This window comes from Stegostoma tigrinum, chromosome 3 (assembly GCF_030684315.1).
Source record: "Stegostoma tigrinum isolate sSteTig4 chromosome 3, sSteTig4.hap1, whole genome shotgun sequence".
NCBI classification, from domain to species: domain Eukaryota; kingdom Metazoa; phylum Chordata; class Chondrichthyes; order Orectolobiformes; family Stegostomatidae; genus Stegostoma; species Stegostoma tigrinum.
The window spans coordinates 45,824,556-45,841,423 of record NC_081356.1 but is presented as its reverse complement, the minus strand read 5'-3'; positions in this window follow the sequence as shown (position 1 = coordinate 45,841,423).

Genomic DNA, 16,868 nt, shown 5'->3' with positions numbered 1-16,868 from the left:
AGGAAGAGTCAAGACAGGTGGGCCCAAATGTCTAACTGACTGTTCTGAGTAAGTGTCACCGGACCTGAAACATTAACTCTGATTTTCCTTCAGAGATGCTGCCAGACCTGCTGAGATTTTTCAGCAACTTCTGATTTTTTGTCTGACTGACTATGCCCAAACCCCTAGGCTGGCATTGGAGACTGTTCTTGACTACAGGACTCCATGACTGAAGACTGTCCTCCATAAATTGACTGAGATCTGTTGACAACCATGTCAAGCCTCCTGGCACCATCTCTACATTAAACAGCACAACAATACAACAGAACTGTGAGCCTGGTATCTATGGCTGAGGAAACAAGATGCAAAAGGGAAAGGCAGGGATGCAGTGAGGATCCAAGTAGGCGAGTGAGTGCCATGACAGCAAGCAAAGAGTCTGGTGATATAGTTTGGCCCAGTTCCTGAGCTGGGTGTGTGCCCCTGAGTGCATAGTGTCCTTGCTGCAGCATAGCATTGTTAGTTGCTGGTGGACCCTGAGGTGCAGCGCTGAAGTGTATAGGCATCCTGAAAGTGAATGTAAGATGTACCAAAAGGGTTCATAGAAGCTGACACCTGTCCAAAACTAATGACTGTGGTGCACATGGCTATGCATGCTCTGAGATACTGGTACCCTATGCCCAACATGGAGATCTTTAGGAGCAAGTCACCAAGTCAACTTCCATTTGAGGATTTGCACGTTGAAAATGTTTGGCTTGTTTCTTGCATTTAATAAGATAGGAGGCTCAATATTAATGTGGCAATTTGGGCTGCTAAGAAGGCCATTATCAATCTATAATCCATCATTGCTGTCCAGTGAGATATTCAGCTCACGCTTTGGCAGCGGCATAAAAAATAAAGCGAGTTACTCTCAATGTTAAAATGGGCCTCGTCAGACTTCTCATCTGATTTTACCACAAATCTTGCCACAGCCCACATTGTTCCAATCCCTATAGGATTCCAATTGGTGTTTTTTTTTGTGTTGAATAGCCATTTCCTAATCCAAAATCACCATATGTTTTTATTTAACAGAGAATGACTAATTTTGACTCAGATCTTGTTAGTTAAAACTCTTAACTTTGTTGCATTTGAGCTTCACTCCAGCATATGAACTGTAAAATATCAATGGAGAAATATCATTTGACCTCAACTGCTTTTTTAAAAAATATATATGTTCTAATACAATAAGAATAGAAGACTTCACATCAGATACTTTCTAGTCATCTAAATAAATCACTCAGTTGCACATCCAGTGCTAAGCTAGATAATGAGCACTTAATATGAGGCGATGATTTGTTGAAGACTTTGGTATAACAGCTCTGGTACTGTGACAGCCCGTAAACCAATATAGATTTCTACTGATTTAAGATGGCAGTTTAATTCCATGCCTTAGCCTTGACTGCAAAATCTTTTATGCACCATATATGCAAGAGGAGACCAAAAGAAATAATATTTAGAAAACAATTTGAAATGCTGTGTAAAGTAAAAGCTTCAGCATGAGTAGAACCAACATACTAGTTTAAATGAAGGTATTCGCAAGATGATTTAAGAAAAAAAGAAATTTGAAGCTTCCTTGGTCATTTTTGGGTCCTTAAAATCTGGTGATTTTTGTATTTTTCCTTTGCAATAAATATTCTAATGAGTTTTTAGCCATCTCTGCAATCCACTGATATTTCCAGCTCTTGATAATTTACCTGAGGAAGTCTAATAAAAGGTAAAGGGTTTCTGTGGAAAATTATGACCTCTATATTTATTTCCAACATGGAGAAAATTGCTTTTCTAATAAGCATAGCATTAGATGTGAATCTTAAATATCTGATCCATGTAACTGGCATTTATTTTTCTTTCAGCAGTATTCTCATGATCAATGTGTTTCGATACACAACAGTGTTGCTGTCACACTATGTAGACAGTTGGTAAGCCTTCAAGGAGCTAAGCACGTTATGTTCCCACACCGTTTGCAAGTTTTCATATGGTCCACATGCTTGTTCAAGACTATTGCACCTATCCAAGTTTTATACATCACTGGACTTGACTTCATGTTGATCATGCCTCTCAGGGTCATTCCCTGCGGTTCCTACATCGAACTTTGTCCCCTGAAGTTAATTGTCTCTCTCGCTTAGCAGAGGCTCGTGTCCAGCATTGGTGATCCTGATGCCATTTACCCTGCGCCCTCGGTACAGGAAGATCACATTTAACCTAACGGAGGGCCTTCCTCCCATTAGCGTCTCTGCTGAAGCTGTAGTTGCAAGAATGGTAATCCTATAATCAAATGGGAACTAGAACAATTTGATATCTAGTGAAGATTTAAGCTGTTTGTTTAAGCCTGCCTTCAAAGTTTGGGCTATTCTTTCTGCCAGACCATCAGAAGACAGATTGTAGGGAGATACCCTCATATGCCAAATACTATTTGGCTTTTGGAAATGCTCACTCTCCCTGCTGGCAAACGATGGCCCATTATCTGTGACCAACAATTCCATGAGTCTATATATTGCAAAAGATGCGCACAGTTTTCTATTGCCTTCCCCATGTTTGATGAATGCGCGTCCATAATGAATGGGCTTCCACAATGACTAAGATGATGCTAGTCTGGGGTTTACCCGACCATTCCCATGATTGTGGCTGAGCTGCGCTGCTGGTGGTTGACTCTCTGGGCACTGCACCACCAAGCGAAAATGTCTGAATCTATCTCTGGTCACCAAACATAACTTCTCGCTAACACCTTCATTTTCGAAACACCTTGACGGCACTAGTGAAATTTAGCCAGTATCTGGCAGCAACTTTTACACAGACAATTTCTTTTGCTCTCCATAATAATACGCTGCCCTCTACTATGATCTGGTCCCTTTAGGTCCAAAAAGATTTCAGTTGTGGTTGTGACGGCCCATTGGTTTCCTCCAGGTGTCTGGGTTTTGCCAGGATCGGATGGTTCTGTGTCTAAAGTCTGATATTGTCAGCTGTGACTGGAACGGCCCAGAAAATTTAAAACCATGAAAGACTCTTTCAGTTGTGTATCTACCAGTGGGAGGTGGTTCAATGCATCCATATTTGCCACTTGGCCTCTTAGACGGTGTTCCGATTTAAAATTATATGCACTTAGTATTAGAAACCACTTCTGAATTTGACCTGAAGCTATGGGCGGGACTTCATTGGCCTTTTTAAGTAGGTCTAGCATGGGTTGTTGAAAATTTATATCCGTAAAGGTATAGGTAGAACTTACTGGCTCCAAATATGACCGCCAAACCTTCTATCTGGGTATATTTATGTGCTGCATTAGCCAAAGTCCTAGATGCATGTGCTATTGGGAAATCCTCTTTATTGGGCTACATACGAGCTGAAACTACTCTGATGCCATATGGGAAGGCATTGCAAGATAATATCAGATCTTGCTTGGGATTATAGTGTGCCAACTGAGAGGATGATCACTGTTTCTTCACTTTCCTGAAAGCTATGGCTTGGCCACGTTCTTATTTCCAAGGCTGACTCTTTTATAAAGTTGAGGAAAAAGTGCCAGAATAGAAATCAGGTTATATATGAACTTTCCCTAAAAATTCACTATTCCAATAAAAGACCAAGCTCCAGGTCAGTGTGGAAGCTGTGTCACTTTGATCACGCTCACTTTGTCTTTCAATGGGTGCAACCTGGTCATGTTGATTCTATAATCCTAAGTAAGTCACTTATGGTGCATGGAACAAACATTTTTTCCCTTCTGAGGTGTTATGCCCACCTGGGAGAACTGTCTAAGGACTATGTCCAAGTACTAAAAGGGCTCCTTGTTGTCGTCCATGTTATTTGCATATCATGTTTCTGCTTCAATGTTTGCCTGTGAAGGCAAGTGACACTGGGTGGGCACTGCAGAAACATGGAATTGATTCCTGGTCAACATGCGAGATGGCCTTGGCTCTTTTGGTAGTCTTTAGATCTTCAGGTAGCCATTTTCTATTCAAAGAATGTTGAGTCAATCTAGATGAATCTTCCTCAATAAAATTTGCCTTCCAAGCTTGTACCCAAGCCTTTTACTACAATCAGCAGTAACTGATCTAGCAGTTTTTCAGAAGAGACCATAACCAAAATTGTACCCTCAATCCGGAAAGGTTCCCCGCTATAAGTTCTCAATCTAGCTGAGGTCTTTCACAAGCTTTAGGATTGGAGTCCAGAACAAATTTTGTTAAAGACTGGCTCTGCAATCACTGAAACAGCCATGCTAGTATTGACTTCCATTAGAACTGGTTGACATTTAACCATATGTTTATTTTGATTGGTTCTGATTTGGTAACGGTTCCAAACAAATAATTTAACTGTTCCAAACCAGATGTAGGTGCACTTGCCAGAGCATGCACTCACCTGGATCCTAGCCTTTGAGTTGTCTTACTCAATTTAGATCTAGTGGGAGGCTTTTGCTGTCTTGAGTCTACAAAATGGCAGCAACTACAATAGCTTCCCAGCCCAGATCCTGAAGAAAAAACAACTGTTTGGCCGAGGCTTGGCTTTCATTTTGGGGTTTTGCTGTGGGCTAACCTAGAGCCTCTCCATTCAAGATAAATGCTGAATGAGGCTGTGCAATTGCCTTCACACGCGTGGTGCTTCCAAGCTCAGTTGGCCTGGTAAGGGTGTCCACTTCCATTGGAATTTTCTGAGATTCATATAGCCCATTTGCCACATTTTCCAATGATAAAGGCAGTGTAGTGTCTATTTGAAGTCCACTTGGGCTTCAACTAGTAGGTGCTTTTGTGTGGTTACATCAGTAATCCCAGTACTGTCTGTCAGCATCTCATTAAATCAAATGTTAAACCAAAGGCACATGCATCCGCCAGTCCTCCTAACCCAGTCAAAAATCCTGACATGAATTTCCTTGGGTCTCGAATTGCCAAGTAAAACCGATAATGTCTCAGAGTTAGAGGAGGCTTGGGGTCACAATATTCCTTAACTAAATCCATCAACTCTTGAAAGGTTTTAATATATGGTACCTCAGAAAAAGTTAGGCTCCTAATAACCAAGAAAGCTGTAGGCTGCCAGGCTGTCGGGAGAATTATTCATTGCTTTTCATCTGTCCCAATGTCATTTAACCAGAAAAAAATAACACATTCTTTCCAGATACTGGACCAATCTTTCACAGCAGGATCAAACAAGTCAGGCTTCCTAAATAACAGCATGATGCCAGAAATAGTTACCCCAATTTGAAGACGACTATTGCAAGTTAATTTCTTCAGGAACCTGCTTTTCTCTCATCACCACTGAAATAACTCCACAGAGACTGGTATCCTATCACCCGGTCACTATCCAATTACACGTGGTAAGTCCTTGACATCGATCCTACTCTTTCAGATCCAGGTCTCAGAATGAACAGGATGTCTGATGTCTGATAGTTTTGTTTTTATCTGTCAGCCAGGGGTCCTTGATTGGACTAAGTTAACAGTCCAGATTGGGGAACTCATATTCTATGAGATTGACCTGGCTGACCTTGTTACAATCACTACAGTGCATATTTTAAAAGATGCTGTGATCACAGTATATCTGCAGAACTGTGTGTAGCCACAAGAATCACAGCAGGATACTAACATTTCTGTGGATACCTCTCAATCGCTGAGGCCTATAATGGTCTGTTATGCACTACACATACACATCTGTTCTTTCAATAAGTGATAGAGATGGTCCTGCACCATGAATAAATTTACAGCTATTTCATAAGAAAGTGTGACTGTGACTTTTCTCATTTGCACCTTTATATTAAACATTGAGATTTGTAGCAGCATATCTCCAAATGTAAACTGTCCAAAGAAATTGAGGTTTTTAGAGAAAGATAAAAGGGGCTGATCAGAAATGTTCAAAATGAAGTGTTGGCAAAGATCTGACAAAAGTATATTCAGTATATATGAGTGCAAAGTAGATCCTGCAGAATAGGATTACCACCAACCCTCCCTAATCCTGTAATATTGTTGAATGGATTCACCATGTGTTCCACTCTCAGCGGACAGAATGCTACAAACATCACTGGTAAGTTAATAAATTGGTTTTCTCCTTCACTGTCAACATTTTAAGACATAAAAGCAGAAGCAGACCATTGAATCTGTTCTGTATGCTCTGTTATTCAATGTGATCATGGATGATCTGAAAATCCTCAACTCTACTTTCCTGACTTCTTCCCATAAGCCTAGATTCCCTTCCTGAGTTAAAAAAAAACTCTTCCAGCCTTGAATATACTAAACAACCAGGCCTTAACAAACGTCTGTCATAAGGAATTCCACAGACTCGTATCCTCAGAGAGAAGAAATTTCTCCTCATCTCTGTCATAAAAGTGTGAAGCCTTAATTGGATGTTATGCCCTCTGGTTCTAGACCTATCCCACAAGGAGAACCAACTTTTTCACCCCTACTCTGTCATGTCCTCTAAGAATTGTGGAGTGAAGGGTATTGGCATGATTCCATTGGCTGCTTTGATCTCTGCTCATCTCACCATTGGCCAAAGGCCATAGAAAATTCAGGATGATCTGGGATGAGGGGAAAAGGGATACACACCTGAAAGCCACCACCTCAGTGAAGACACACAATGAAGACTCGACCTGTCCCAGCAGTGAAGTTCCAAACTTCATAATGAGAGAGCAGATCTGTCCTAATCTGCGAGACCTAACTTTGTGGAAGACAGCCAGCCCTATGTCAGGAAGGATATTCCAACAGTCCAGCTCAAATATGTGGATTGTTGTGGGTAATATCCCTTCTTAGACAGATTGAGCTGGATAAACAACATATATTGTGGGAATTTGGAAAATGTTTACATGGTGCTTTTAATAAGGAATATCATGTTAAAAATTGAGTTGAACTGCAAACTGAATTCTGTGGCCCTTTGTCTGCCTCACCCACAAGAGGATTTGAGTAAAATGTTTTTAATACATAAACTAACCAAAGTGACCAAAGTATGGCAACACAATTTTATATGTTTCAAAGGTCATTTCTTACAAATCCAACCCCCAATTATTATAGGCCCAACCAATTCAACGTCTCTTCATAGACATTCCCCCCCCCGACTTGGCATCAGCCAAATGAGCTTTCTCTGCACTGCTTCTAATTCCAGTGTATCTTTTTTTTAGAGAAGAATGAGTTATTGGCTGAAATTGGATAAGGGAAGAAAGAAAGGTAAAAACAAAGTTACCACACATGTATAAAAATCCAGACGGCTGGTAAATTATGTTGGCAAGTTACAGAAGCAGATTGCAACATGGTATTATGATGTTGCTGCCATGATAGAGGCTTGATTCAAGGATAAAATATAGAACACTACAGCGCAGTACAGGCCCTTCGGCCCTCGATTTTGCGCCGACCTTTGAAGCCAACCTGAAGCCCATCTAACCTATACTATTCCATTATCATCCATCTGATTATCTAATCACCATTTAAATGCCCTTAACGTTGGTAAGTCTACTACTGTTGCAGGCAGGGCATTCCACGCCCTCACTACTCTCTGAGTAAAGAACCTACCTGTGACATCTGTCCTATATCTATCACCCCTCAATTTAAAGCTATGTCCCCCATGCTAGCTATCACCATCCAAGGAAAAAGGCTCTCACTGTCCACCCTATCTAATCCTTTGGTCATCATGTATGTCTCAATTAAGTTGCCTCTTAACCTTCTTCTCTCTAATGAAAACACCCTCAAGTCCCTCAGCCCTTCCTCATAAGACCTTCCCTCTATACCAGGTAACATCCTGGTAAATCTCCTCTGCACCCTTTTCAATGCTTCCACTTCCTTCCTATAGTGCAGCGACTAGAGCTGTATGCAATACTCCAAGTGCGGCTGCGCCAGAGTTTTATACAGCTGCAACATGACCTCATGGCTCTGATACTCAATTCCTCTATCAATAAAAACTAATACACCATTTGCCTTCTTAACAACACTATCAACCTGGGTGGCAACTTTCAGGGATCTAAGCACATGGACACCGGGATCTCTCTGCTTATCCACACGACCAAGATCTTATGATTAGCCCAGTACTCTGTATTCCTGTTACTCCTTCTAAAGTAATTCACCTCACAAATTTCTGCATTAAACTTCATTTGTCACCTCTCAGCCCAGCTCTGCAGCTGATCTGTGTCTCTCTGTAATGTGCAACATCCTTCTGCACTACACACAACGCCACTGATTTTAGTGTCATCTACAAATTTACTAACGCATCCTTCTACGCCCTCATCCAGGTCAGTTATAAAAATAACAAACAGCAGTGGCCCCAAAACAGATCCTTGCGGTACACCACTAGTAACTGAACTCCAGGATGAACACTTCCCATCAACCACCACCCTCTGTCTTCTTACAGCTAGCCAATTTTTGATCCAAACCGCTAAATCACCCTCAATCCCATGCCTCCATATTTTTTACAATAGCTTACTGTGGGGAACCTTATCAAGTGTTTTACAGAAATCCATATACACCACATCAACCACTTTACCCTCATCCACCTGTTTGGTCACCTTGTCAAAGAACTCAATAAGGTTTGTAAGGCATGACCTACCCTTCACAAAACTTGTGTTGACTATCTCTAATCAAATTATTCCTTTCTAGATTATTAAAAATCCTACACCTTGTAATCCTTTCTGACATTTTTCCCACAAGGAAGTAAGGCTCACTGGTCTATAATTACCAGGGCTATCTTTACTCCCCTTCTTGAACAAGGGGGCAACATGTGCTATACTCCAGTCTTCTGGCACTATTGCTGTAGACAATGACGACATAAAGATCAAAGCCAAAGTCTCTGCAATCTCCTCCCTAGCTATCCTGGGAATCCTAGGATAAATCCTATCCAGCACAGGGGACTTTTCTACTTTCACACTTTCCACAATTGCTAACACCTCCTCTTTATGAACCTCAAGCCCGTTTAGTCTAATAGCCTGTATCTCAGTATTCTCCTCGACAACATTGTCTTTTTCCTGTGTGAATACTGACAAAAAATATTCATTTCGCACCTCTCCTATCTCTTTGGACTCGATGCACAACTTCCCACTACTGCCCTTGACTGGCCCTAATCTTACTCTAGTCATTCTTTTATTCCTGACATACCTATAGAAAGCTTTAGGGTTTTCCTTGATCCTACCTGCCAAAGACTTCTCATGTCCCCTTCTGGTTCTTCTTAGCTCTCTCTTTCGGTCCTTCCTGGCTAACTTGTAACTCTCAAGTGCCCTAACTGAGCCTTCACACCTCATCTTTACATAAGCCTCCTTCTTCCTCTTGACAAGAAATTCAACTTCTTTAGTAAACCACAGTTCCCTCACTCGACCACTTCCTCCCTGCCTGACAGGTACATACTTATCAAGGACATGCAGTAGCTGTGCCTTCAACAAGGTCCATATTTCAATTGTGCCCAGCCCCTGCAGCTTCATTCCCCATCCTATGCATCTTAAGTCTTGCCTAATTGCCTCATAATTGCCTTTCCCCCAGCTATAACCCTTGTCCTGTGGTATATACCTGTCCCTTTCCATCATTAAAGTAATCGTAACCAAGGTGCTCACCTACCTCCAAATCTAACACCTAGTCTGGTTCATTACCCAGTAGCAGATCCAATGTGGTGTCGCCTCTTGTTGGCCTATCTACATGCAGTGTCAGGAAACCCTCCTGCGCACATTGGGCAAAAACTGACCCATCTAAATTACTCGAACTATAGTCTTTCCAGTAAATATTTGGAAAGTTGAAGTCCCCCATAACAACTACCTTGTTACTTTCACTCCTCTCCAGAATCATCTTTACAATCCTTTCCTCTGCATCTCTAGAACTTTTTGGAGGCCTGAAGAAAACTCTCAACAAGTTGACCTCTCCTTTCCTGTTCATGATGAAGGGTCTGGGCCCGAAACATCAGCTTTTGTGCTCCTGAGATGCTGCTTGGCCTGCTGAGTTCATCCAGCTCCACACTTCGTTATCTTGGATTCTCCAGCATCTGCAGCTCCCATTATCACTGATGCCTTTTTCCTGTACCTGAGGTGTGGCTACCTCCCTGTAACTCCTCTCAATTACCCCCTCAGCCTCCCGAATGATCCAAAGTTTATCCAGCTCCAGCTCCAATTCTTTCACACAGCTTCCAAGGAGCTAGATTTGGGTGCACTTTCCACAGATGAAGTCAGTGGGGACATTAGTGGTGACACTCATCTCCCACATTCTACAGGAGGAGCATGCAACTGCCCTAACATCCATTCCCACTGTTCTGAATTCCCAAACAGACTACTGAAAAAAAAACTAGTAACCTACCAAATCGGCGCTCAGAACCTTTTATTTGGTTAGAGTAGGAGGATGGGTGGGAGACACTACCTCGGGTAAAGCAACCACCCAAATATAATACCTCACTTGCTCAGCCGTCCCGTGTCCGGCCCTGCTCAGCATGCGGTCCACCTATTCAAGAGGCAAGTTTTTAAAGGATTAAATTACCTTCCCGGCAGCCCACTGGTCCTTGCTGTCACTGCACCTGCCGCTGCTGCAAAAATGCCACATTCACACGAGGTAAGACTTTTATAGTCAAAAAGCTTACCTTCCCAGGCTGCCCACATGCTTCCTCTTGGAGTCCTGCTGGGAAATTTGAGGAGGGGATAGGTGAGAGGAAGGGCAAGTTAGGGAGGCGGAGACAAGCTGGGATGGTATTGGGATGCAGTGGGGGGAGGGGAGATTTTGAAGTTTGTGAAATCCACAGTGATACCATTGGGCTGCAGGGCTCCCAAGCGGAATATGAGTTGCTGTTCCTGCAACCTTTGGGTGGCATCGTTGTGGCACTACAGGAGTCCCGGGATGGACATGGCGTCTGAGGCCTCCCGAACCTGTTCTTCCTCTCACCTATCTGCTCCTTCAACCTCAAGCTGTGCCCCCATTTCACACTTACTAACCTCATCCCACCCCCTTAACCTGTCCGTCCTCTCCGGACTGACCTATACCCTCCCCACATCTCCACCTACAGTCAACTCTACAGGCTCCATCCCTGCCCCTTTGACTTGTCTCTCTCCCCTCCATCTATCTTCTCCTCAATCCATCTTCGATCCGTCTCCCCGTCTGTCCCTATTTATTTCAGAACCCTCTCCCCCTCTGCCTTTTCTGATGAGGGATCTAGGCCCAAAACGTCAGCTTTTGTGCTCCTAAGATGCTGCTTGGCCTGCTGTGCTCATCCAGCTCCACACTTCGTTATCTCGGATTCTCTAGAGCCTGCAGTTGCCATTATCTCTGATACAAAACTGAAACTCTTACTTTTACTTCAAAAGTAAATCTGATTTACCAATCAGCTTCTTCCCTAACACTCATGTCATGCTGTGGTTCTTGATGAGACTCTACCACTGGTTTCCCTGCCAGGTCCCTCTTGAACTATGCCTTTTATCTTTTCTCAATTACCTCTTACTTTGGTAAGTTTATTTCTTGCCGCAAATCCTAATTGAAGCATATCTGACCCCTTTCACACTGAAAATCTATGTTGAATCAAATTTCCAAGAGTTGTCTCACTGTTGTAGTTTCCTAACACTGCCTGTGCTCCTAACCTACTGTGCAGTATAAGAGTTTCCTTTCTTATGTGAATCTGGCCAGGCATATGTTTTAGCTGCTTTGATAAACACCTCAATTAGACAAAGGAGTTTGGGTAAAGCAAATCCAGACCTATGGAGGCCTGAGAAGGAATATACCTTGCAAAATACTTTGAGTACATACATACATGGTAATACAAGTATCCCATTTTAACAAAGCAATGAAGAGCTTTCTGCAAACCAGATTGAAAGCAGCAATTTGTAATCTGCTATTTCCAGTTGAAGAAGCACTGAAAACTATAAGCCTCACCAAATGTGATTCATCTATCTTTGTCTTTGTCCTCATTCTATAACATTGCTTCCATGTTGACAAAGAGGCAGGAACAACCTTGAATAATATGTTGACTCAAATGATAACCTCCATCCATGCAGCGTGGTGATCTTCACATGCAAACTTGGCCACCTTAATTCTCGGTTTGGTTTTCCCAGTGCTCTCTACTCCTGCACTCTTTGTACAAGAGCTGAACTCCAGAGGTGAGATGAGATTCTTAGAATCCCTACAGTGTGGAAACAGGCCCTTTGGCCCAACAAGTCTACACCAACCCTCAGAGCATCCCACTCAGACTCACCCACCCATAATGCACCTAATCTACACATCCCTGAACACAAACAGCAATTTATCATAGCCAAATCCACCTAGCCTACATGTCCTTGGACTGTGGGTGGAAACCAGACCACTCAGAGGAAACCCACACAGACACGGGGGGAATGTGCAAACTCCACACAGGCAGTTGCCTGAGGGTGGAATTGAACCAGGTCCCTGGTGCTGTGAGGCAGCAGTGCTATTCACTGAGCCAACATGCTGCCATAATGCCAAAATACAAATTGACAACTCAATTGCAATAAAAAGAAAGGATGAACTATCACTTTGTGAATGATGGCTGTTAATGGGATTTATGCATGGCCACATTACTGTGAAGCAGAAAATCTCAGGATGTTGACCCAGCAGCGGTAAAGGAACAATGGTATGGTTCCATGTCAAGATGGTTAGTGCCGAGGAGGGGAACTTGCAGATAGTCGTTTTGCCATGAATCTGCTACCCTTGTCCTTCTTGATGTTAGAGATCACTTGTTAGGTAGGACCTCCGAGATTGTTCTTATTCAAAAATGTAATTATTTTCAAGGGAAACATAAAAGTGGAGGGTTTGATGAATTTATTGATTGTATAACAATTGTACCCAGCAACACACCTTCCAAATGAATTTTGAATCATTAACAACACATTTAAATTTGTATCATTTTGCAATAGACTTCCTATGGTGCTATCAATCTCATTGGAGTACTAATGGAAGAAATATAGACAGTTACGCTGTCAAGTAGGTAATGAAACCTCAAAATGTGTGTAAAGCCTGAAATCCAACCCAATATTTTTTATATTAACATACTCAATCAGTTAATTTGTACAAAACCAACCAAGGTAGAAATGGCTAAGGCACCATTCTCACCCTCTTTCCCCACTTTCCTAAACCCAGATCACGGTCTCCATGGCATATATGCATTAGATTTTCTGGCTGGAAGTTGAGATTCTATGAACCAACAACTTTAGTGGAATAAGCAGCAGGGCTGTGATGCATCCAGAGGTTTTCAAGGTCAAATTATTCTGAAAGCAATATCACTTTTATTGCTTTTATAAGAAAGCTCGTCTTTTAAAGTAAATAAGATCTGACATTTGGGCTTTGCTTTTTCCTAAATGTTTCCAAAATTAAAATCCAATGCCTTTCTTTTCTACTCCCTTTGCACATCATGAACTGCCTTCCCCAGACATAACATCATTTTTAAATCTATGGAAAAAATGTTTTTTTCAGCAGTTGTGATAAATGCAAGATTTAAACTGATAATACATCAATAACTGGGAAATACTGGAGAGAGTAGTTTCTAAATGTCACAATTGACATGTCCCTTTGAAGCAGCATAATCTCAAGGAAGAATATATTTATCAAAGCTTTTTTTTCAGTATTAATAATAGTACAATTACATAAGTATATTGAAGTACAGCATTAAGTTGGTATGTGTGACATGATCATGACAACAGTGGTACAGCTGTTCTCCGCACCCTGTTAAAAGCTATTTGCCAACCATTTTTATTAAAGGTAACATCCATTTAAACTCAATATTTAATATATCAATAACATAGTTGAGCAGTTTAGGATGCATGAAAAATGACATCACTTAGTGAGGTAAAGTAATTTATAAATGCAGCTCGTCATGTGTATACTGATACTTTTCTCCAATCTTTTCATAAACATCTTTGTTTTCTTCACATTTTGGCATAGTCTGAGCAGACATTTGGAGCATCTCATCACACATATGAAATTTCGCTCATTTATGCTGAAGATGTGTGTGGGTGATCTGATTTCTAGTTTAAAAAAAGTTACAGCATCTTACAGTGAAATACTGAAGATTTTTGTAGTGGTAATCGAGTCCTGGTAAATTAGATGAATCACTCTTTGGAACAGAAGCAAATATTACAGCATTGCTGTAAACAGGCTGGCATTGCTCAAAAAATTAGTAGATATTTGAAATGCTTCGGCAGAAAACACGTTTCCCAAAGTGCATGAACATATTGAAAATCAAAAATGTAAATAAAATGGTAACCAGATATCAAAGACCAACACATCAAAACATCTGACAGTGTATAGTATTATGATAGCACATCATTATGGAGAGATGATACTGATTGATGTGTGATGTAGACTAGTGGTTCTGAAACAGTTAATGTTTGAGTTGTGTTAAGCTTCAGCCAATCTGATGTCACACATTATTTGGACAGAGAATCAAGCACCCTTGCACATCATCTTTAGAAACCGTGGAGCTAATAAGTTATACTATCATTTGCATTTCTTTCACAATTACAAGTGAATAAGTTGGCAAAGAAGGCATCCAGATGGTTGCCATCATTAGTCAGGGCATTGAGTGTAGAGGCTAGCGAGTCATGTTGTGCCTATACAAGACTTCAGTTAGGCCACATTTAGAATATTGTGTGCAGTTCTAGGCCTTAACTACAGGAAGGATACAGAGGCTTTGGAGGTGGTGAAGGTGAGGTTTACCAGGATGTTGCTTGGATCAGTTTGCATTAATTTGTGTGGTACTCCTCATGTCTATTTGGCTGCTTCTTCCTACAGTCTAAAGATATGCAGGTTAGGTGAATTGGCAATGCTAAGTTGTCCATAGTGTTCAGGGGTGTACAGGCTAGGCGGATTAGCCATGGGGAATGCAGGGTTATGAGTAGGGGAATGGGTTTGAGTGGGATGCTCTTTGGAGGGTCGGTATGGACTTGATGTTCCGAATAGCCTGTTTCTACACTGTAGGGATTCCATGATTCTAAAAGTGATGGAACAGCCAGTGACACCCACATTCCATGAAGAAAAGGAAATAATTAATGCACAAATGCCTCATAATGCCTCTACAGACACAGAAAAGTTAATTTTATATTTGTGGAACGTCTAATTCACTGCTGTAATCATAAAATCTTCAGGTATTTCATTTTCTTAAATCATGCTTATCTTGATATTTTATCTTTTAACTAAATCACATTTATTTCAATACCTGAAAGCAAAAATTAAAACTGAGAATTAATTGCTTACAACATCTGGTTTGTCACTTGTAGGATAGCTGCAGTATGATTAGCTGCTCAAACTGTACTTTTTATTTGTTCATGGGACGTGGGCTTTAGCAGCTAAGCCAACATTTATTACCCTTCCTTAATTGTACAGAGGGAAGTTTTGGTGGTAAACTACATTGCTGTGGGTCCAGAGTCACTTGTAGGCCAGACCTAGTTAAGCAAGGTAGATTTCCTTCCCAAAAAGATATGAGTCAACCAAATGGCTTTTTGTAACAACTAGTGGTGACATAAAGATAGACAAAGTACTGTGGATGCTGGAAACCTGAAACAAAAAAGGGACAATTGGTGAAACCCAGCAGGTCTGGAGGCATCTGTGGAAAAAGAAATATTTCAGATCTGCTGTGGGTCTTCTTTGGAGATTTAGACAATTGTTACATGGTCATCATTAGGTTCATAATTTCATTGAATTAAAATTTTACTGCTTATCATTATGTGATTCAAACTCATGCCACTAGCACATTATCCTCAGTTTCTGAAATATTAGGCTAAGAATATTACTATTACCCACCGTATCTCCTCTTGCTGACATCATTCCTGCTGTAAATCTGGAGATCTTCTTAGTTTCATGCTTGATTAAAATTACATCTTTTGGAACAAAGAGGTCTGTACTACAGAAGTCACTAGAACTTTAAGCAGCTTTCTTCAAAAGTCAAAACCTAGCCCAGAATTTCATTAGATTTTAACTACATTATCATGTCACTTCAAGGCTGCATGTGTGTGGCCAAGGGACAAAAAAGGAGGCATGCTACCATGAGTTTGGTAGGATGAACCCCTGCCCATTTTCCAAGTGGAACTAATGGAGGACTGTGGAGGGTGTCACTGCGAACTGAGATGGAACAGCATGTTGGACCACTTGGAATCTTTGGTGGAAACCAAAGCATGATCTTATGCTTGCATTCAGGTAGTGGTTGGAAGCTGTTGGGAAAGTCTCATAGTGGGGGGAGGGGAATATTCTAGAAAAAGTGGGTAAAACCCTTGGAAGAGGAGGTTTGGAAGAACAAATAAAAAGCACACCTATTTAGAAATCATTGCACATTGTAAAACTACGGCCTGTTCACTTTCATCTAGGTCTCCTCTCCCCTCACAACATCAAGTTAACATCAGAAACTATTAGAAAGCTGATTTTAACTCCGCACTTCCCTGCGCAAATTCCCTTGGCTGGACGATATTTAAATACCCCTCTGAAAGCAAAGGGTGTTTAAAATCACCTGACCTTTTAGGCAATTTCTTAAACTTCAAGGACAAATGGTTTGCTATTTGAATCTTCAATCTTACCTGTATACATATTTACAGTTTGTTCAAGTTTAATTAGATGCTTATCAGATATCTTTTCCTTAACCAGTGTTACATTAATCACTGTCATCCTAGAAGAACACAGAATGAGACACAAAAAAAAACTGCCATTTGGATGTCCTATGTAACATGAGGTTATGAGGATCACACCTGAATTCATGATATCACCATAATAAAATCTCCATAATAATTTTTCGTAGTGAGAACAGAAAGTGGGAAATATCATATCGAGAAGCTTTCTTCTGTTACTTTCTAATGGAAAACTACTTTATTATTTTTCATTTGCACTGAATTTCCAAACTGCAATATGCAGACTACTGATTTAAATGATATTTTATTAACACTTACCTTTGAACATGTTCAAAGAATGAATTTGCATAGACCATAGATAATAACCATCTAAAGACAA